We start from the raw sequence: 23,733 nt of genomic DNA on the forward strand, positions 1-23,733 counted from the left end.
TGTCACCTCTGAGGCTGCTTTGGGGTTGAAGTCACGTCAGGCTAACCAGCTCACAATGACAAACCAGATCCCATGAGGACCACCTGGTATTTGCATCCATATTTCAGAGCCTCTCACGTCAGTGATGCGGAAGGTCTTCAGGAGAGCCTGATGCCCTTCATGACAGATCCTCACACATGGACCAGGACACTGAGAAGCTAGAGAGACATATGCAGCAAACAGACAAGGTGCAGCCTTGGGCGATGCCCCACACTAACAAGAGGTGGGCCAGCAGATCAGTAACAAGTGCATGAGCTTCCACAGTTACTGATGTCTTACACCAACCTTCAGAGCACAAAACATGGCTGCTGCTTTATTTCCACTTCCCAAAGAGTGAAAAAATTTTTCTTGAGACCAACCTTAATCTAGGAGAGGACAGGGAAGGGAATTGTGGAAAAGGTCACTTCAGCTTAACTAATTTCAGAGTACATACCTGCTAGAATTTACCCCTTATCAACTAGGCATCCACACATCCTCTTTTAATCATACTTAACTTCCAAATAAACAAAAGAGAAAAATCATGCTTTCCCTAACTTTTCTCAACTGTCCCTCATAAAACTAAAAACATGCTATTACTTTCCCCCAAAGAGGATACAAGGCTCTTTATTCATCTTTGAGAATGCTCATTCTTCCTCTGGGTGTGATACACCCCCTACTCACCTTTGATATGTTATAACTAAATAGTGAGATATAAAGTTGATACTACTAACATGTGTTATGTTAGGTGGTATAGATATGAGAGGGGAGGAAAAAAGAATTGAGTTGGTTAATATAGAAAATATATTCATATCAGAATAAGAAAGATATACTCATTTCTGTAACCTGTCACATGGTTAAATACGGTTTTTAGAATCACCTTCTTGACTACTCATTCCATATTTCCTTTGTCCTCAGCAACCACCTCAGCCCCTTGTGGTTCTGTGCTTGGTAGGCTGACCCAAACCTTTGTTCCTGAAGGGTTTGGGCCATTAGCAGTCTTGCCTATATTGGGCTGTAGTAATTTTTCATTGACTTGTATAAGAGGATACGAGAAAATGGTACCTTATCATGGGCTCAGTTCCAGTCTCTGCTGTTGGCAGGTTGAACACTCAGAAAGGCAACAGTCAGATCCCCTCTGATGAACAAAAGTCTACATTGCTGAGTTCATGTATAACCTTCTATCCTGGCCACTTCATTCATGAATCCATTAGGTAAGAGCAGAGGTAACTGGGGAGACTGAATGACTGATGTCCATAGCAGAGGTTATCTTCTCCACCCAATCACATCCTCCTCTGCTGAAGTTGCTCTTTCATGAGCATTTACGTAACACACAAATATCTTCACAAGTGCTGCAAATTTGGAAAGATGTATCAGCATAAAGTTTACCCAGTCTTCCTTGTTACCAATTTCTAATTGTGTTTCTTCTAAATCTCTGACTACCTGACCAAATCATACTTCACAGGAGTCACCGTAGGTCCGCCCCTCAGGCCATGTCTCCTTCCAGGCAAAAGCCGGGTGGCACTGCTTGAAGTTATGCCCAATGAAACAGTTTTGTTTCACCCCTGTCCTTTTTTCTTCTTGAGTCAATTGATCACAGGAAAATCCCCTGGAGACAATAAGTGAGGCAGGGAGGAGGGAACAGAGCAAAAGTAGGAGACATGGACATCTAGACTACTTGACTCATGCAGCATATATGTGCCTGCAGGATCTGCTTAAGCCCAATTATATATACATATACATATATATAAATATATCTTCCATTTTATGATAAAGTGCTGATCTGTATGCCCAGATTATACATGGTGATCAGACAGTATCCATTTAATAATGGGCATCTTAGATCACATGAAAATTCGGTGGTCCATGACCAAGTGTTCAGTCTTTCCCAGGGCCCAACAGCAAGCCAGAAGTAGCCTCTCAAAATGATTATCTTTATCTGCAGAGAAAAGCATAATGATGTTCCAAAATCTTGAGGGTCTGCAATGTGATTTGCCTGTGAAAGCCTTCCAAAGGCATCCCTATGTGACACTTCAAGGATTATATATCCAGGAGGAAGGACAGCTCACATTGCCCGCTGGACCTATTACAGACTTTTCTTTCTCTTTCTTGTCTGAACCCAATTGAAAACTGGTAGCTTTTCAGCTTACTCTGTACATGGTTGTAGTAGCATACCGCAATGAGACATATGTTTCCTCCAGAATACAAAGAGGCCCATCAATTGCTACGGATATTTCTTAGTGGTAGGAAGCACCAGATGCAGCAACTTGCCCTTCAGTTTGAAAAGGATATCCCAACAGCCTCAGATCAAAGAAACTTCATTGAGGTATGTGGTAGACAAAATAACGTCTTCCCCAAGACGTCCACGTCCTAATGCTCCAAACCTGTGAATATGTTCACATGTCAAAAAGGACTGCAAGGGGCTTCCCTGGTGGCGCAGTGGTTGAGAGTCCGCCTGCCGATGCAGGGGACACGGGTTCGTGCCCTGGTCCGGGAAGATCCCACATGCCGCGGAGCGGCTGGGCCCGTGAGCCATGGCCGCTGAGCCTGCGCGTCCGGAGCCTGTGCTCCGCAACGGGGGAGGCCACAACAGTGAGAGGCCCGCGTACCACAAGAAAAAGGACTGCAAGTGTGATTAAAGTAAGGACCTTGAGATAATTACACAGTATTATCCTCATGGATCCAATATAATCACAAGGGTTCTTACAAGAGGGAGACAGAGCGTTCAAGTCAGAGATGATGTGACAATGAAAGCAAAGATCAGAGAGAGATGGAGGCAGACAGCTTATTTAAAGATGCTGTACTGTGGGTGTTAACGCTGGAGAAAGGGGACAGTAACTACACACAACCTTCTGAAGCTGGAAAAGGCAAAGAAACAGATGCTCCACCAGAGTATTCAACAGGAACACAGTCCTCACAGCACCTGTAATCAAGGTGCACTGACTTCCAGCACAGTGAGACAATAAACCTGTTTTGGTTTTAGCCCCCTAAGTTTGTGGCAATGTATTACAATGGCAATGAGAAACTAATATTAGGTGACAATGAATTTGTGGTGGGGGGGGGGTTATTTTCCACCTCCTAAATGTCTAAATCAAATAACTAGAGATTTTGTTTCTTCCTGCTCATCAGATCCACGTATCAGGATATAATCAATGTAAAGGAAGAGTGTGATGCCTGATGGACTGGAACTGAGGCAAGTCCTGGTCGCCTAGATTATGACAGGATTTGAGAGTTGATAGAGCCCTGAGTTAAAACAGTAAAGGTGTATTGCTGACCCTTCCAGCTGAAAGAAGACTACTCCTAATGGTCTTTACTGATGGGTATGGGTGAAACAGCATTTGCCAGATAAAGAGCTGCATACCAGATGACATGGGATGTATCCACTTGCCTAGCAATGAAACCACATCTGGACCAACAGGTGCAATTGGGCTCATCATCTAATCAAGTTTACAGTAGTCTCCTGTCACTCTTCAAGATCCATCTGTTTTTATCACAGGCCAGAAAGGTTAATTGAACAGAGTTGTATTATAACAAGGACCTACTGTATAGCACAGGGAACTATACTCAACATTTTATAATAACCTATAAGGGAAAAGAATCTGAAAAAGAATATATATATGTATAACTGAATCACTGTGCTGTACACCTCAAACTAACGCAACATGGTAAATCAACTATACTTCAATTCAAAAACAAAAGGTTGTATTAGGAATCACCACTCCTGCATCTCTTAAGCCCTTGTTGATGACAATATTCTGCAATTCCCTTAGGAATGTGGTATTGTTACTATTATTAAACTATTTTGGTAGGGAGAGGGAATTTTAATGGCCTCCACTTGCCCTTTGCTACGTGTATTAGTTTTCCACTGCTGCGTAACAAATGACCACAAATTTATTGGCTTAAAACGCCACTCATTTATTAGCTTGCAGTTCCGTAGGTCAGAAGTCTGGCACAGGATGGGTGGCTTCTCTGCTCAGGCTGAAATCAATGTGTTGACATGCATTCTCCTGTTAAGTTCAAGATCCTCTTCCAAGCTCGTTCCTATTACCGGCAGGAATTCAGAGACTCTCCACCAAAGAACTCTTTAAAAACACCTCTCCTCACAACTGTTTTTATCGCAGCCTTGGTGAAGGAATTGTCCTCTGGACCGTCTCGGGGAACATGGCTGGGGGGGGTGGATAAGCAGATCTTACTGGAGAAATGTACTCCAGCATTCAGCTCTCCCTAAGCTTCTGGATTTCATCCTCTACAATATACCAGGAAGTTTTGGCATTTCTACTTGATTTCATTTTCAGTTTGGCATTTCAACTTCATAGGAGATTTGGGGGTACAGCTTTCAAACAACCAAGCTGACTTTTAAAGAGACTCCCAGTGGCTCAAAGTAACATACTGAATCCAGAATTACCATTTAGTAAGCCATCCAAACCCAAGAGTTTATTCCTTCCACGCTCCCCCAATATACTTAGGATCCATTCCTAATTTTCCCCCAGGTTACTTTCAGTATAAAGCAGCAAAACTTTGCAATTCTTCTTTATATTGCACATCCTCATAGGTCATCCTGTGTGCCTTATCCTCTCAGGCACTGTCTGGACTTGCATTTGGTTATAGGTCTAGAAGCAATGGAAGGTTTATGTGCTGGGATTGAGGAGGAACAGTAGTCCCCGGCAAGGAACATATCTTCGAGGCCCATTTCAGGTTCTTCAGCCAAGGGGGTGCTAACCTCCTCTGCCAGGAGGAGAAGACAGACACCTGCTTCTGCTGGTAAAAGCGGCTCAGTAAAACTTACGGGTCCAATATCCCCAGATTTATTGGAATCTGCACATATGAATCCAGGTTCCAGGATACCATTCCTTCCAAACAAATGCCTTAACTTTAACATAAGAGACTCGGTGACACTGGTAATTCAACTGTGCTGTAATTCAGCCTGACACAGGTTTAGACCTTGGATTTAACACTCAGAAATCTCAGCCATGAGGCTACAGGAGATAAGGGTTTTCTTCGCGGTGGTCTTAGAGCTTCCTGGTTTCTTCCCAGACATTGAAACGCAAATTTAAAAGCCCTGAGCTCATAATTTTCTTCTCCTAAGTTCTCTACCACACTTAAAAGCAACCAGCTAACCCCATTATAGTCCTTACTTTCACTAAAGTTATTCCATGCCAGATTCCTGGTCACTCAAAGGCTTGCTTCTACAGGCACCTGATTATCACATGCTGTCGGATGAACAAGGTGAATTAGCAGAGGAACAATAACACGTGTAAGCTACCCCAGCTCACGCACCACGGACCTTCAGAGCAGACATGGCTGCTGCTTCACTTCTGCCTCACCAAACTCATGTCAATTTCTCCCGTTCCTAACCTGGAACCATATGAAGAAGAAAATTCATGGAAATTCAGTTCCCCCTTGGCCAAGATGACAAAACCACTACTTAAAGCCCCTTCCTGTGCCAGCCAGTGAGCTACATCTTGAAGATGAAAAGCTGAATGCCCCATTAGCTCTGGAGGAGATGATTCTGTGTAAAATGTGGTTGACAGACATAAAAAAAAAAAAATAGAAGATACATTCTAATACGATGTAGTCTGTGGGAGCATAAAGAAAAAACACTAGCACTTTCTCCCTCACCCAATCTAACACAAAATGAATCAACGAGAGTATTCACTGATTCACTGAACCCAAAGAACTCTAGGCTACTTTCCAGGTTTTGGAATGTTGTCTTTGGAATGTTGTCTTCTGAAGATTCTCCTTTTGCAATATTTTTTCCACCTGTTTTTCTTGGGTTCCCATTGCTGCCCCCTTGTAATTAACTTCTATTATCAATACTTTATTTATGGACAGTTATGTGTCCACCTGACCACTTTGCTGTCCTCAGTCTCCCACTGTGATCCATCTGACATATCTCAGCAGATTGTTTTACTTTCATCTTGTCGTTTTTCTGCTCAAAATCCATTAATAACCTACTCTCCAATCCCCATTCCCCATCTCCAGGAAAATGTCCTCACTCCATGTAGGACCCTTTCCAACTTTTGTTTCATAACTAAGCTGTATTAAAAAATCATCGCTTTGATAGGTGGTAAAGAGGCAGATCTAGCTAAGAGTAGCAAGGACTATACAAAGACAGAATTTTGGCTCTGCAGGAAGAGTCTGACTAGCTCCGTAAGTCAAACAGTGCATATGTCAGATTTTGCAGTTGTTGATCATACTGCAAGTGATCAAGTGCACTGTATAAGTTGAAGCAGGTCAGAGTTTGTGTCCATAGAATTTCACTAATACAAAGAGTGAAGGAAGCAAAACAGCTTTAAAAAGGCAAAGTCCAAAGTTCAGGAGGTCAGATTGTCAAAGATAATTGCACTGAAGTGCAGACACTGAGCTAAAGCCTAGTTTTTCTCCTCTACACTTGCCACAGCCTGATGGGGGGGGAGGGGAGCCAGCCCTGCTCACACAATTACCACAGCTGGAACGGAGTTAAGGATCTGAGGGCAAGGGGCACAACCAGGATGACCATGGGTCTCAGTTTGCATGGAGCATTCACGTCCAGTAGTAGCCCTGCCACTCTCAAAAGTGGCCACATTTGGAAAATAAGTTATACGTTCATTTTACATTTAGATAATACCTCAGCTCCCACAAGACTGAACTCGTTTTGTTTAATCTTACTTTCAAATTTTGACTTACATGAACTTGAATTTCTCTTCCTCATTTTCTTTTTCTTTCTGGTGATTAACACCTTTAATGTTCCAATTTACATTACAGCTCCTCATTATGTTCTGTAATGTTGCTACCCTGGGTTTTATTTTGTTGCCAGTTGCAAGAACTTATGGAAGTTACTTAACCTATCTGTGTATCAGTTTCCTAATCTTTTAAGTGGACATAACAGGTATCTACAACATGGATTTGTTATGAAAATTAAGAGGTTAACACATGTAAAGTGTTCAGATTAGCGCCCTGAACCTAACATACGCTAAATAAATGTTTAACTTCATCAGTAGCAATAACACCGACGATCTCTCTCTTCACCTGAACTCACATAGCATCCTCATGTGGCACTTCAATTGTTCGTTAAATCTTTATTTGTGGCTTTTTTTTTTTTCTTGCGGTACGCGGGCCTCTCACTGTCGTGGCCTCTCCCGTTGCGGAGCACAGGCTCTGGACGCGCAGGCTCAGCGGCCATGGCTCATGGGCCCAGCCGCTCTGCGGCATGTGGGATCTTCCCGGACCGGGGCACGAACCCGTGTCCCCTGCATCGGCAGGCGGACTCTCAACCACTGCGCCACCAGGGAAGCCCTATTTTGTTTTTTAATTTAATTCTAGTCCTTAATAACAGGGACTATGTCTTATTTTTGTATTCTCTAAGAACCCACCACAACGCCTTGTAAAGAGTAACAGCTCAGTAAATAAAGATGATTTACTTTAAGATAATCTTTCAAAAATAATTTGCCATTTTTAAGTAGAGCCCACAAGTAAAACAAGAACGTTATTTCCTGTGTGGGACTGCATCTCAGGGCCTCCATCTTGAGAATAAATTCCTTACAGATTGGGACAACGGGTGTAGATGTGAAAGCGATTTTTTAGCCTTGAACTAACTTCTAGGAAACCAGATGAAAGCAGGTGTTTTGTTTTTTAAATGAAATATTTAAATAAAAGTTGTTTGTTGATTTTTGTCTATTTCTCTTAAATTTGGTTTATCTCTTTAGATAATTAAATATTTTACCTGGTAGTTTCCAGGTAATAAAAGTTTAGCCATAACTTCATTCAGTGTCCAGAAATTGGTACCATCTTAGCACTGTGCTAGGATAGTCATAGGATTAAAAACACAAAAGATAATTTCCCTTTCTTGAGAGACTTACAATCTGAAGAAAATAATTTAAAAATACAGTTTATATATCTAAATTTTAGCAATACAGCTGTAAAAATATGGACATAAAAATAGGAGTCAAAGTATACACAGTCGTAGTTCTAAGGATATTACAGATAAATGAAAAGCTACTATTTTATTTTCTGTGCTATCCAATTTACTTCTAATTGCATACCTATTCCATAATTATTTTTTATCTTTCGAATCAAAGTACAAACTTATCAAGGACAAAAAAATAGATATTCTCCCCTTCATTTCCAAAGAAGAGCAAACCTTAGTCAATCAGCATTAGAAGTTAGTTTAAAAATCACTACACTGAGAATAAAGTCAAGATTCTTCATAGTGTTTTTAAATGTTACTGCTAAAATCAACACTTAGAACGACTTTCCCTGTGCTTGAAGAAAGGGGAGAACAGGTGCTGTTTCCTTAGTTCAGGAGCATCTGATTGTTTTTATACTTCTTGAGTTAATAAGAAGTGAACTTATAATCATTTGATTCAACATTACAAGTTTGATGTAAACTCAAATTTGATTTCCTGTAACACGTATATGACAAGTTAACATATTCCCTACGATAAACAGGAAAACACGCATCACAGTCTCAAAGTTAAAGGTTATATAACCATGTCTCACTGTAGTTAAAATAGATTCTACAGAACTTCCACGAGAAGGAGGCTATTTAAATCCACATATGTCACTTTTCTTGCCCATAAAACACTGCTAAAACTGTAGTAAAGAGGTAGATACTTAAGACACAAACCCCTAGAAAAGTTAAATTCTAGGCCAGCAATGGAAAGAGCCAATCAATAACCAACCCGATTTACTTCCTCCAGAAATAGTGGTACCCACTGCCTCTGAAGGTTAGGAGGGAGTTAAAGGGTGTTTACAGAGCAGCTACATCATTAGATCCCTTCATCAGTGGGGAATTATCTCTCTCAACACCAACAGAACACTAGATGTTTAATTTCTGAAGAAGATAAACAGAGGGGCTCTCACAGGGCATGTTAGACCCAGTCGAGAGACTGTAATAAAAATGGGATAGGAGACAGAGAGGAAAGATTAAGAAATTCTTCACACCTAAATTTCAAAAACTGCATTTAGAATGGGAGTCAAGGTTGCTTTTGAAGAAAATGTTATCTATTTCAGAATGTTTCCTCCTAGGATTTTAAAACCAGTGCATAAAATTAGCCACCCAACATCACTGTTAAAAGGTAGAAGTTAGAGGGTATTTTTTACAAAAGCTACAAGTTCAGATATTTGTAACCTCAACAGTAGCCAAGGACTCAATTGCACATCTCTCCCACTTTCTCCAACACATCTTCCAGGTGCAACAAACACCCACCCACACCAGGGTGCCACAGGTGAAAAAGCTGAGAGATGGAGAAGAAAAGATACTACAATGAAGGAAAAAATCATTTTAAAAAGTATGTGATATTAACAAAAACAGAAACTGTCCTAACTAAAATTTAATGATTTAATGAGGCTAGGGTTTTTAAATATATATTTCAAATAATTTAATCACACCATGTATTCTATGAACAAATGGAACAGAATTAGAAATCAATAATAAAAGGAAATTAGAGAAATTCACAAACATATGCATATGAAGCAATGTACCCTAAAGGGATCAAGGACGACATCGCAAAGGAAATCAGAAAATACTTGGAGACAAATAAAAACAAAACTCAACAAACCCAAACATAATGGGATGCAGCTAAAGAAGTGTGGAGGAAAACTTATAGCTATAAATGCCTATATTTATTTTATTTTTAATTTTTATTAGTTTCAGGTGTAAAACAGAGTGATTCGATATTTTTAGACATGATGAAATGATCACCTCAATAAGCCCAGTTACCATCCCATCGCCATACAAAGCTGTTATAATATTACTATGTTCCCTATGTATACATAACATTCCTGTGACTTACCTACTGTAATAGCTGGAAGTTTATACCTCTTAATCTGCTTCACCTATTTTGTCCATCCCTCTATCCCACCTTCCCCGCCTCTACAAACTATCAGTTTGTCCTCTATATCTATGAGCCTGTTTTGTTTCTTCACTTGTTTTGTTTTTGAGATTCCCCATACAAGTGAAATCATACAGTATTTGTTTTTCTGTGAATTATTTCACTTAACATACTACCCTCCAGATCCATCCATGTTGCTGTAAGTGGCAAGATTTTACTATTTTTATCGCTGGGTAATATTCCACTGTATATACATGCCACATCATTTTCATCCATTCATCAACCAACAGACATGTACCCAGGCTTCAAACTATACTACAAGGCTACAGTAATCAAAGCAGTATGACACTAGCACAAAAACAGAAACATAGATCAATAGAACATAATAGAGAATCCAGAAATAAACTCACACACATATGGTCAATTAATCTACAACAAAGGAGGAAAGAATATTCAATGGGGAAATTCAGTAAATGGTTTTGGGAAAAATGGACAGCTATATGCAGAAGAATGAAACTGTACCACTTTCTTACACCACATATAAAATTAAACTCAAAATAGATTTAAGACATGAATGTAAGACCTGAAACAACAAAAATCTTGGAAAACAACATAGGCAGTAACCTCTTTGACATCAGCCTTAGCAATATAGTTTTGGATCTGTCACCTCGGGCAAAGCAAAGAAAGCAAAAATATACAAAAGGGACTACATCAAGCTAAAAAGCTTTTGCACAGCAAAGGAAATTACCAACAAAATGAAAAGGTAGCCTACTGAATGGGTTAAAATATTTGCAAACGGTATATCTGACAAGGGATTGATATCCAAAATATATAAAGAATTCATACAATTCAATATAAAAAAGCAAATAACCCAACTTAAAAATGGACAGAGGACCTGAAATAGACACTTTTCCAAAAAAGACATACAGATAGCCAACAGGTACATGTAAAGGTTCTCAATATCATAAATCATCAGGGGAATGAAAATCAAAACCAGAAGGAGCTATCACCTCACACCTGTCAGAATGATTATTGTCAAAGAGACAAGAAGCAACAAGGTTTGGTGAAAATATGGAGAAAAGGAAACTCTCGCGCACTGTTGGTGGGAATGTAAATTACTGCAGCCACTATGGAAAAAAGCATTGAGGTTCCTCAAAAAACTAAAAACAGAACTACCATACAATCCAGCAATCCCAATTCTGAATATTTATCTGAGGAAAATGAAAACACTAATTTGAAAAGATACATGCACACCTATGTTCATTACAGCACTATTTACAATAGCCAAGATGTGGAGGGTATCATTTTCTTAATAGCTCATCCTCTGGTGCTTCTCTTCAAAGAACCTAAGTATTAGTTTGGAAGAGTGTTTTTATACAATTCTTCAAATTATCTTTGTTTAGCCTTGAACTTACTGAATCTTTTCCACCAAAACTCAAGAACCTGAGGAATAAAGGGAGGGGGTGGCAATCACACGGGGAAAATAACTTCCAGGAGCCCATCTGAATGGGAGAGTTTGCTCTTTACTCAAGGGTCATTTGGTGGCATGGAGAAGAAAGGAAGCTGCTGTGAGACCTTTTAGTGGTTCAGATGCTGCCCTACTCCGCTGTGTCAATGTCTTAAAGTGCTGCCCTGGACAGAGTAGGGGAGAAATACTCTTCACTTTAATTTTGGTGCTTTGAAACAATCCCCTTTCATGGAGCCAGTAGGATTCTACATCCCGTATACCTGTCTTGACGTATTATACAACTCAAGAACAACAGTAAAATATGGTCTCAGTAAGGCATCTGCTCAAGATGTATAAGAAGGCAGTGTTTCTTATTTTGTACGTTTGGGTGAAATTGAGTCACTGAAGAAACTGTGAAGAGCACAGAGCTTTAATATACAGGGAAACTTAGATCTATCCTAAAAATTGGGGATTATTTTATCTGCAGATTTATGATTGATTATTTGGAAAAAGATGGAAGAATCTTTTCCCCAGATTCTACCTCGTCTTTGCAAATACTAAGGTACTTGGTGAGTTCCTTGAGTAGTAACTCTGCATTACTCTTAATATCTAAACAGGTGGGAGGAAATTTAAAGGTCAACTATTCTGATCACTCATATAACATATAATAACTACACAGCACTCCTGACACACAGCCATAACTGTTGAAAATTATTCACGAACAGGAAACTTACTACCTCAAAAAGCCATTCAGTCCATGTTTGGGCACTCCAATAGTTAGAACAGACTCTCCAGACTTTCTCAGCATAATATCCATTTAATACCAAAGGCAGTACTTCTAAGGAACAGATAGCTAAATGTGACTACCTTTAAAAATAATAATAAATCTAGCAAAAATATCCTTGCATCTGTAAGGATAGGTTAGGTTATGCTGCAGTAATACACAACCCCCAAATCTTAGGAGTTCAATACAACAAAGGTTTATTTTGTTTACACGTTTTGCAAGTAGGAGGTACCACTCATCTTTGTCACTTGGGGACGCAGGCTGACATTGTCTCCATCTCTGCCGTCATCACACGCTGCCACAATCAATGCAGAAGAGGGAGCTGCACAGCGGCCGCTGAAGCATTTATCTGCCCACAAATAACATGATGGCTATTGCTCACGTTAAAGTGAGTCATATGACTGTGCTTAACTTCAAAGAGGGTAGGAAAGTGCAGAGAGCTCAAAATGTTTGGGGAGCAGAACTGATCATTACTTTTCTGGGTAAAAAGCGAAATATTACAGATAACGTTAAACGACAGAGGACTAATTAGGTAAAACTGCTCAAAATACACACGTCACAAAGATTTGCTATCCTTTATGTATGGAAAACTTTTAGAACTCAATTAAAAAAAAAGAGAGAGAGAGAGCATTAATTCCAATATATGATTGAATAAAGGGCCTGGAAAGAAAGGACTGAAAAGCAGAGAGAGAATATTTTAACAGATACAGCCAAATACTCAACCTCACTGGTAATGGAAGACTGATACAGTACTTGTAAAAATAAAAGCTAATACTTATTGAATAACTGCACTGTGTCAGGCACTGTACTTACAATTTATACACATTATCTGAATATTTCCCCAACCTTGCTACAAGGTGAGTACCATTTATTAATCCACTTTAGAGATGAGGCTTAGATCTATTAAATAAACTTCCTGGGGTCATGCAGCTTGCAATTATGGAGCTGCATTTCAAATCCAGGTGTGTCTGGCTCCATGATAGGTACTAACCTCTAATCCACATTTAAATATGAGTGAAAATTATAATATGAATGAAAATTACAATTTTCACCCAGTTTTTAAAGTTACAATGCCAGCATTGAAAAAAGAATGAAATCTGATGGATAGTGTAGGTACAAAGTCTTAAAATCTTTCCAGAGAATATTTAAATTGTAAAAAAATATTCCCTGTGCACACTCTGAGTCATCAATTCTACTTGTAGTAATCAAATAGATCACTAAAATATAAGGAAGTAATCATAGTTGGGAGCAAAGACACACTGTTTGAGGGCCAATTCTGAAAGCAGGAGCAACAGAGTTCCTGTCCTTATGGCACTTTCAATCCTGCAGTAATAATGAAAATATCAAAGTCACTCTCCTTATTCAGAAAAGCTCAGGCACGGAAAGTACCCACTAAACCACATCTGTGTTATCCATTGTGTCCAAACTAGATTCCCTGTACAAAAAATCTAATAAACTCATTTGGTTTTCTTGTGTGATTTGCTCCCACTTTTTTGTCAATTCTACTATGTCAATGTTTCACCACTGCCCAGATTCCTCCAACATTTACTGAGCACACTGTGTAAAGTACTGGGGAAAACTAGATAAACAGATAAATCACAGCTCCTCTTTTCAAAGTGTTTAGCCTAATGGAGATTTTCCACGCAATATGGAAAAATGCTCTGATATTACATATTACCTGGGGTACAAAGAGACAGGGAAGGCCTCTACCCCATCCTCAAGCAGTCAAGGAAGACTTCCTGGAGGAAGAGGTGAATGATTTATTAGAGGTAATTTAATTGAGGTAAGGATAGGTTTGAGTTAGCCAGGTGAGAAAGGTTAACAGTCATCCAGGCCAGGGAAGCAGAATAAACAAAGCCACAGAGGCATGAAATGGCATCACAGGGGTTCATTGAGCCAAACTTTTGTGGTCTTATCTGTGGGTGTGACTTTGAAACTCCTGGTGCTAAACTTCGGAGGAGAAATAAAATAGGAAAACTTGCACCTTGTTATCTCTAGCCTGTTAGTAAGACTGTCATTCCATAAAAGGTTAAAAAATTGTCTCATGACTATGTTTTTTCTTGTCGCTGCTCGCCTTAAATTCAAGACAACACCACGCATATTGATTTGGGATTTGAACGTGCTATATATTTAAAGAAAAGGGCAGGCCGAAAATGTGAGGTGATAAATCAAAAGCTACCAGAACCTCTGCACTTAACGGGCAAAAACAGGAGGTCCCTTTTAAAGGCAAACGTTGTTTACTGATATGACGAATGGGCTTTAAACTCCATTCCTCTGAGCATTCTTTTTATTATGACTATTAAACGATGGTTGCAAATGAGCCGCATTACTTCCCACTGAGACTCATTCCAGGGGTGTGGAGGTGAAAGGCTGCCCAGCCTGGGAGAACTTTGCTGGCTTTTCTCTAATGTGCAGTGTCCGCTGAAAGCACTGTTGACTCATCAAGAGCCTATCCTTTGTAAGAAAGAGAGCATTGACCTTAAGAAACCAGAAGAAACATGAATTTTAAAGAGGTACCCAAGACAATTACAAACTGGGATCATGAAGAAACTGTACACCTGGGATTAATACGACAGAGTGAAAACCATTCTCCAATTTCACAGGCATCTTTGTGGAATCATAAAGCCGTTTATATAAAAATTATAGGAGAATACAACCAGATATTTATAGTTACTTAAAATTTTAATTTTGAGACAATTGCATATTCCTACGCAGTTTGAAAAAGTGAAAGCAGCTCTTATGCCCCTTCCTCCTTTGCCCATTTCTGTTCCCCTCTAACCTTAAAAGAACTTAATTATAGGAATGAGATCACTAAACAATTGAAACTAACTTGGACTTATGCTCTCCTGAAGGCACACCATGCCTTGTCTAACCTATTGATCCTTTTCCTAGATAAAAAGAAGGAAGAATGAGGAATTAAGTGGCTAAAAACTGACTTGCTCTCCACCCCGCAACAGCCCCCTCAGTAGATCACGCAGGCAAGATAACAAGTGAAGGAAGTCAGCCAGTCTGCACTAAATGGAGAATGATGCAGAAGCCAACCTCCCGCCTCGATGATTCACTGAGATTCTTCCCCCTCATGTTTCCCTTTAGAAACAGTCATGGCTGAGCAGAATTTTTGGAGTTGGTCTCTGGACACGAGTCCACCATCTCCCCAGATTGCCGGATTTTCTTATCAAAGCACCTTTCCTTTCTACTGACACTTGCCTCTCAAATGATTGGCTTATGAGCAGCGAGCGGCCGAACCTGGGTTTGGTTACAAAAGTAGTACAGAGAGATACCATGTCCCCTTTACCCTGATGCTCCCAATGATGACATCTTCCGAATCTCTAGTACAATGTCACGACCAGGATACTGACGTTAATGCAGTCAAGATACAGAACATTTCCATCACAAGAAAGATTCCTCATCTCGCCCTTTTATAGCCACACCCACTTCCCTCACACTCCCCTCTACACCCTACTCCCCCTTCCTCCACTGTCTTTAATCTCTGGCAACCACTGATCTGCCCTCCGTTTCAGTAATTTCGTCGTTTCAAGAAAGTTACATAAACGGAATCATACCTGGTACAATTCTTTGGGATTGATTTTTGGCCCAAGCATGATTCTCTGGAGATCCATCCAAGTTGCTGTGTGTATCAATAGGGTGTTGCTTTTTACTGTTGAGAAGTATTTCATGGTATGGATGTACCACAGTTTGTTTAATTGTTCATCAATTGAAAGACAGTTAGGTTGTTTCCAGTTTCTGGCTAGTACCAAAAAAGCTATGAAAACTTTTATCAGTTTTTTGTGTAAACATAAGTTTTCTATTTCTCTTGAATAAATATCCAGGAGTGCAATTGCTGGATCATACAGTAGTTGGATGTTTAGTTTTTTAAGAAACGGTCAAATTGTCCTCCAGAGTGGCTATACTGTTACATTCCTCCCAGTAATGTATGAATGACGCAGTTTCTCTACATCCCTGTTAGCATTTGGTGTTATCCTTAATTTTTACTAAAATAACTCTAATAGTAAGTAGTTATGTCTTATTATGGCTTTAAATTGCATCTACCTGATAGATAATAATGTTAAATATATTTTCTTGTGCTTTTCTGTCATGTGTACATCCTCTTTGGAGAAATGTCTCTTCAAGTCTATTGCCCATTTTCTAATTGAATTATTTGTTTGTTTATACTACTGAGATTTAAGAGTCTTTTATATATTCTAGATACTCATCTTGGATAGTGGTTAGCAAATATTTTTAGCTTCTTTTCAGCCTTTTAACAGCACATTTCATAGAGCAAAAGTTGTTAATTTGATCAAGTCCAATACACCAGTTTTTCTTTTTATGGGTAGTTCCACTGGTGTCACATCTAAGGACTCCTTGCTTCACCCTAGATCCTAAGGATTTTCTCCTATATTTTTGAAAAGAACTCTTACAGTTTTACATTTTATATGATACATTTATGATACACTTTGGTTTCAATTTTTATAAGGTACGATGTTGAAGCTTTATGATTGTTTTCTTGCTTATGGATGTCCAGTTGCCCTAGTACCATTTGTTGGAAAGGCTATCCTTCCCCTATTGAATGGCTTTTGCAAATTTGTCAAAGCTGGGCTTATCTGTCTCCGTCTATTTTTGAACTCTTCTGTCTCACTGATTTACTTGTCTATCCCTTCTCCAAGTAGCTTTCATCACTAAGCTATTATTAATTGAGTAGACATTCTTTCCCCTTTATTCTTCTTTCTTAAAACTGTTTTAGCCATTCTAGTTCCTTACCTTTCCATTTAAATTTCATGGTTTTTTTCTACATACCCCCCCAAAATCTTGTTAGGATTTTAAAAGAAAGTGCATTAAACCTGTATATCAATTTGGGAAGAACTGGAACCTTTACTATGTTGAGTTCTCCAATCTCCATTTATTTAGCTCTTTGCTTTCTTTCATCACCCTGAGGCCCTCCTGGTTTCTGATGCTGAAGCAGATAACACTGAATCTTAATTTCAGGACTTACACCACAGTAATGTCCAGGGTTTTTAGTTGTATTTCATATGAGAATAGGGAAAAAAAAAAAACATCTACTCCATGTTCCTGGAAGTGGTCTTTATAACTTAACCATACAATTGCTAAAGAAGTCTTAACCTCTTCACTAGTATGCCACAGAGCACCGTGATATAGCCCAACTGCTTTCTCCCTCTGAGCAAAAGATATTGTTGTCCATATTTACCAAATATTTAACTCTTGTTTATAGTATAATTCACTCCTTTGCGCCAGTGCTAAGTAACCACCTACTTACCCCTCTAATATTTTTCCATTTTTCCCCCAAACCACTGGAAACTTTATTACAAAGAACTAGAGTGGCTTGCCTCGTTTTGCAGTCTGCCCACTGCAGAACTACAAATACTTGGGGGACAAGAAGCTGATTAAAGATCAATCTTAAGTGAAGTAAAACAACTTTGGAATCTCAAAGGGAAAAGAACATTTAATTTACCAACCAACCAACGAGAAAATCTACTTACAACTTTACAGAATCCCTCAGTTTCTCAAAAAGCGAGGTCGTATTAATAACAGCACACTGGATTAAAGACTAATAGTTAATAAGCATAAAGCAAATATATAATGGTAACATTTTTGGCTTAAGAAAGCTATTAATTTATGCCAAAATTATTTTTAGGTGCTATTTAAGAGTCAATTTAAGCTGAATCTGCTAGAAGATATGGATTTTTCCTATGTATTTCTCTATTTATTTACTTAGTAAAATTGGTGTTAATAAGGAAACAACTTTATTTTAACATGCAAAGTAACATATTCTCCTTCTAGTGTATGATGATATAAAACCCCAAAGAATAAAATGTTCAAGGCTAAACTACATTAACAAGAGCATTATTAATCCTGGAAATTACAAAACCTGGATCTACAAATAATAAGTAGTCAAATTTAATACTTCTAATTTCATAAATGTTAAGCTGTTCCTCAAGAAAAATATGGGAGCAAAAAAAGGAAGGGAGGGAAAGAGAGCAAGAACAAAGGGGAAATATTGGGTGTAGGAATTATCTAGTCTACAGGCAGATTTAAATGCAACTGTTTCTGAGTGCCAGGAACCAAGCACTATCCTGGCAGGAAGCATGTGCTCAACATATGTTTTCTGACTACCGGCAAGTTGAAGAAAAAAAGTAGTTTTGGTTCCTCTTCTCTGAATTATCTTTCTTCTGAGGTCTGATGAATTTCAGGGAAAATAACATTGTCACTTTTAAGGTATTTTGAGATTTCCTCCAATTCTTGATTCTAACATTATATTTTCTTCTCTCTTTTTTTAAGAATCCCAAAGCTTTCCTTACCTGGTTCAATATGAGAATACCTATAAGTACATTATCTTCTGTCAAAGTAGGAAGCCTTAACTGAGTAGACAGTAGCTCCCTGAATAGTGGGTTTAGGGTGCTACTGGGTAACAGCATGTCACGTTTACTATAACCATGAGATGAATATGACAGGTATAAGCTATCGTAATTTACAATGGGGACAGAAGCAGAGAGAGGTTAAAATGCCAAAAGGAGTACAAACAACTGAATATAGACCAAATTCTAGCCTCTTGACTCCCCACCTAGAGTTTTCTCCATCTAGATTCTTATTTCTTTAACCAAGAGAGGAGATAGGGGACTCCTGGAAAGGTCATAAGGATTCTGAGAGGCATCCTGGAATCCACACATAGAAGTACTAATCACAGTCTGAAGACCTAATAAACATCTCGCACATGTATGTACAGCCATTCTCATACACACACCCCCACACACACACGTGCATTTTCAATTACCTAAATATAAGTTCATTTTAAGATGTTACTGAATACCTATTACTTATGTATATTCCAAGGTGTTGGGGAGGAAGAAAATTTCCTTTACCCTTCTAGATTCTTCTGGCTGGTCTAAGAATCAAATTGACATGAGACAGCTTAACAGGAACAAAACCAAACAAAAGTTTAACAACCTGTATACATGAGAAAGACCCAGGAAAACCAAGTAACTGGCCAATCTGGCTGAAGCCCTCACCTTAAATACCATCCCCAGCTGAAGACAAAAGAGGATGCTGAGGATGACTCAGTTATGGGAGGAAAAGCCCAGTAAACAAGGGTAAGGTTGTTACATAAATTTAGGTCCGTGTCTTCCCCACTGATAAGAGTTTCTAGAGATTTGGTCATTCTCCTCTTCCAGGTACCAAGAGGGAGACACCCTTACAAGTGGAGATTTCCCTTACAAATGTAAACGTTTCTTACAAAAGGGTAACTCCTACTTGGTGTTCAGTTTTTCCCATGTCCGCTGTATCTTAGAAAACAAGCAGTTTCAAATAATATGCCAAAGAGACACATTGTAGGGTCGTAAATTCTGCTCCCCTACAAAGGCAATACGAACTAAAAGGCACTGGAAATCTTAAATGAATACATTTTTTAGTGTCAAAGAGGGTCTCTAAACTTAAAAAGCAAGGGAACCCGTGTTCCAATAATTTTCTGTAAACCAATCATTTTCTGTAAACCAATCATTTTCTGGAAATAAAGGTGCTCACAAATTAGCACCTGGAGAAGCGGGAGCAGAATGTTGGTATCTGGTAAGGGAAACCTAGTCAGCATTCTGCTGCCAGTGATATCCTATGTACTCTCTCCAGTGAAAAGAAAGGATAGACAGGGAAAGGATTCTACAGCTCTTCTCTATGCGAGTTCCAAAAAAGGCCATAAGGCAAGGAGTTCTCCTGGTTTGTACTCAGTTTACCAACGCCCGGAATATGTTGGTGGATTAAGTGTCTTTTCCTTTACAAATCTGTTTTACAGAAAGAATGATAGGCTGCAAACTATACCCAGCAGGAACAGAAAATCAGCCATAAGACCGGCAATAATAACAAAAATGCTACATTTAAGCAAGGTACCCCCATAAAACCACAGAAACAGAGGGACAATTCTAAATGACCCATTAATATTTTCGCCCTACCACACAGCACATTTCTCCTGTGCTTAAAACATGTTTGAACATTAACAACAACAGCTGCATCTTAAATTTAGTGGCATCATTTAATTTTAGGTGTGCGCATTAGTAGAGGATTCAAGCTACCCTGTCTCAAGCGAATTACTGGAAAAAAAAAAAAGGAGAAAGGGGGCTGCTGCCTGGGCTTTGTGTTCACAGCAATTAGTTTTAACTGTCTGGAATCTGACTTTAAACAATTTTATAGCTTGGGCGAGATCTCTGCCATTTACCATGTGTGCCCTTCCTATTTTTATGGAAACCAGGACCTCATTCTGAGGCTCTTGCCTGTCAGAGCTGCAGGTGAAGGCCAGCTGGGGCCAGCGGCGCTTTGTGTGAATATTAGCATCTGAAGAGGGTTTCTGGAGGCCTTGTGTCTTTGGGGACGTAATGCTCTAAGTCAGATGCAATAGCCTTGCCTCTAAGTTGCCTTGCCAGCAAATACAAATCCTTAGGAAATGAGCAGTCTGGGCCTGGTGGCTTGTCTTCAGAAAAGGGTCTTGGGTGAGGTTTTAGGGTAAGGGGGAATGAGAGGGAAAACGGGAGCAAGGCTCCTGCCGGTCAGAGGCTGTGTGCTCTGGCAGAGTGACTGAAGTTCATTAACAATTATCTCCAGCTCCCCACAGCTGTGTGTACAAGATTTCATATATGACACATGCTGCCTTTGATTAATGGGTGTAACAGTATCTCTGTGATGGGAAATGTTGGCTTGTGGAAAATCATAGCAAATCACAGTCTGCCAAAAAGATGCTTGTGAAAATCTTTCCTGTGTCAAATATAAATGCAGACTACACACAGAGAAACCAAAGACTAATTAATTCCTGCACTAAAGGAAAGAGAGTTAATCCAGTTTCCAGTATCCTGAAACCTGTAATCCTTACGAAGGCAAATCTTCCAGGAAGAACACCAAAAATGACACACGTGAAAAATCTTCAGCTCCAGGGGAAGCTTTTTATAGGAAGAAAAAGGTTAGCAGGCTTGTATTTCCACCCACCCACTAAAACAAAGAGGTGTTTCTTGACCTTTATTCCTACCACCTACCTGAAAATCACACCCAATCTATTTAAGACTCTACCTAATTGAAGTCTTAGGATCACAAATAAATCATTAGCACATTCTAATTAATTGAAAATAAGAAGTCTGCATTTGGTAGATTCAAACAGAGTTATAAAACCAAAACCTCTATTTCTGTAAGGAACTTTAGTGGTCATAAAAACAATTTCTCCTTATCTTGCAGGATAAAACTGAGGGCTAACATGTGGAAGCAATTGGAAAATGCCCAGATTCGCTGGGGACTGAATGCCAGGTGATACTTGAATAGAAAAGGGGAGAAGGTGACAGAGTATGTTTTGAGTACTATACAAGTTTAGCATTTTTGCCTTCTTAATTAATAGCTTTAAAAATAAAAAATATAGGGCTTCCCTGGTGGCGCAGTGCTTGAGAGTCCGCCTGCCGATGCAGGGGACACGGGTTCATGCCCCGGTCCGGGAAGATCCCACATGCCGCGGAGCGGCTGGCCCCGTGAGCCATGGCCGCTGAGTCTGCGCGTCCGGATACTGCGCTCCGCAACGGGAGAGGCCGCAGCGGTGAGAGGCCCGCGTACCGCAAAAAAAAAAAAAAAAAAAAAAAATCAAAAATATATAGCATACAGAGTTTAAACAAGTATAAGCTGAAGAACCTTGACTAGTCCACTCACCTTTGGAAGCTCTCACTCTGACTCTCCCTGATGACACCCTTCTCTCATTTTGTGTTATGGAGGAAAGGGCAAGGAACTCTTCTGAATTTTATTTTCATCATTCCTCTGTTTTTATTTGGAGTTTTATCACTTACATGTTCTCCAATTAACAGGCGTGATTTCATACTATAAGTATTAACAATTTGCTTTTTTCACCGTTTTTGAGATTTATCATGTTCATGCTAATTCACACTGCTACATTAGTTTTCACTGCTGTATAATATTCAAGTGTGTAACAATGCCATACTTCATCCATCTTCCTACTCTGTGAATAAATGAAACCTAGCTATTTGGGCCGAGAGCTAGGATGACCTGAGACAACATAACATTAGTTGTTTGCTCAAGAAGAGCCTCGTGCAGAAAGATAAGACTACAACCTGAGAAATAGCTTCACTAGTATCGTCAGGAAATTCTTGCAGTTCACTTTATCCAGGCAAATAATTTGCATATTTGGAAAAACACCTCTTTTAAAAGTACAAGAGTCTGATCATCTGGACACAGGGTGAGCTTATCAGAACAAAGGCATTTTAAAAATTACTCTATTAACCCCAAAGGCAAGAAAATAGGGGAGGATGATCCAAGCAAAGATGGGACAAATAGAAAACGACTAGCAGGATGGTAGATTTAAATCCAACCCTGTCGATAATAATATTACATGTAAATTGTCTAAACGTAAAAAACAGAGACGGTCAAACAAGGTAAAAATCAAGAACTAATCATCATCCACAAAATGCCAACTTTTAATATAAAGAATAAATAAGTTAACAGTAAAGGGATGGAAAAAGATACAGCATGAAAACACCAGTCAAAAGAAAGCTGGCTAAATTAACCTAAGACTCAGTTCTCTGGTTCCTTTCTGGTTTAAGGGCACATCTGAAGAAGCCAGGAAGAAAAAAGGAGTCGTTTGTAAGGAAGACACAGCTCTGCAACAGCAGCACTGCAGGGCCCGCACACTCACCATGACAAGGAGGACACAGAGGCCTCGGGCTACGGAACCCAGAACCTTCGACTGGGCCGGGATGCCGTCCAGGACTTCGACTGCTGCGGCGTCACTCTGCAGCCCTGCCCCGACCTCACCATCACACCAGACGGCTTCCTGGATGAGTGAAGCAATCCTGGAGTACATTTTGTACCAAAAGGAGAACGCCCAGCAGATGAAGGCCGGCCAGAAGCAGCTGGGCCACCTGCGGTGCCAGGAGCACAAAGAGTAGCAGTGGCCGGGTGAAAGACCAGGTGCGGGGCTTCCTGGAGGGGGTGGCCATCGTGAGCCGACCCCTCAACCCCTTCACGCCCCGGGCTGCCTCGGGGAATCGCTCAAATGATGCCTGACCCCGGGGGGCAAGCGCAGCCCTGCAAGCAAGGACAAGGGCAAAGTTCTACCCAGCTTCTGGATCCAGTCACTGACCCCGGAAGCCAAGGCCACCACGCTGGAGAAGCTGTCGTGTACAGTTACCTGCCCCACATCGCAGCAGCTGCCATTCACAACGGCCCTGACGGCCCTGCCCTTCACGCCGCTGGGAGGCTGTGTGGACCACGTGGGGCTCGCCACGCACCATGACCAGGACAACCCAACAACGCCACGCCTGCGCAGTCCTGCAGCCCTCCAGGTGCCGCGGTCACATTTGAGTGCAGTGGAGAAGCTGATTCAGAAGGACGTGATGGACGCAATGACCGGAAGGAAGCTCACTAACCAGATATGGTGGCTGCAGAGGGACACTACCGGCTTTGCAAGATGAGAAATCAAATCGCCGCCGGTGATGTAGGCCTGAGTGTGCTGGAGACCAAATAAATGGGCCGAGACGACAGGGAGAAAACCTCTGCAACTAGATTGCCCGAGTACAAACCATGGTTCACCGCTAACTCGCTTGAGTAAATTACCTTAACCCTGAGGGGGGGGCGGGGGGGGGGCGCCAGGAGGGATTGGTTCCAGGACCCCTACAACCAAAATCCACCTGAAG

At 40.2% G+C, this 23,733-nt stretch overlaps 1 pseudogene; it reads left to right on the forward strand.

Annotated features, from left to right (window-relative positions):
• The first annotated feature begins 2,194 nt into the window (after window positions 1-2,194).
• Window positions 2,195-23,511, forward strand: LOC114892598 (annotated as a pseudogene).
• The last annotated feature ends 222 nt before the right edge of the window (window positions 23,512-23,733 follow it).

Source organism: Monodon monoceros, unplaced genomic scaffold, assembly GCF_005190385.1.
Source record: "Monodon monoceros isolate NGI ecotype Baffin Bay Population unplaced genomic scaffold, NGI_Narwhal_1 Super_Scaffold_1, whole genome shotgun sequence".
NCBI lineage: Eukaryota > Metazoa > Chordata > Mammalia > Artiodactyla > Monodontidae > Monodon > Monodon monoceros.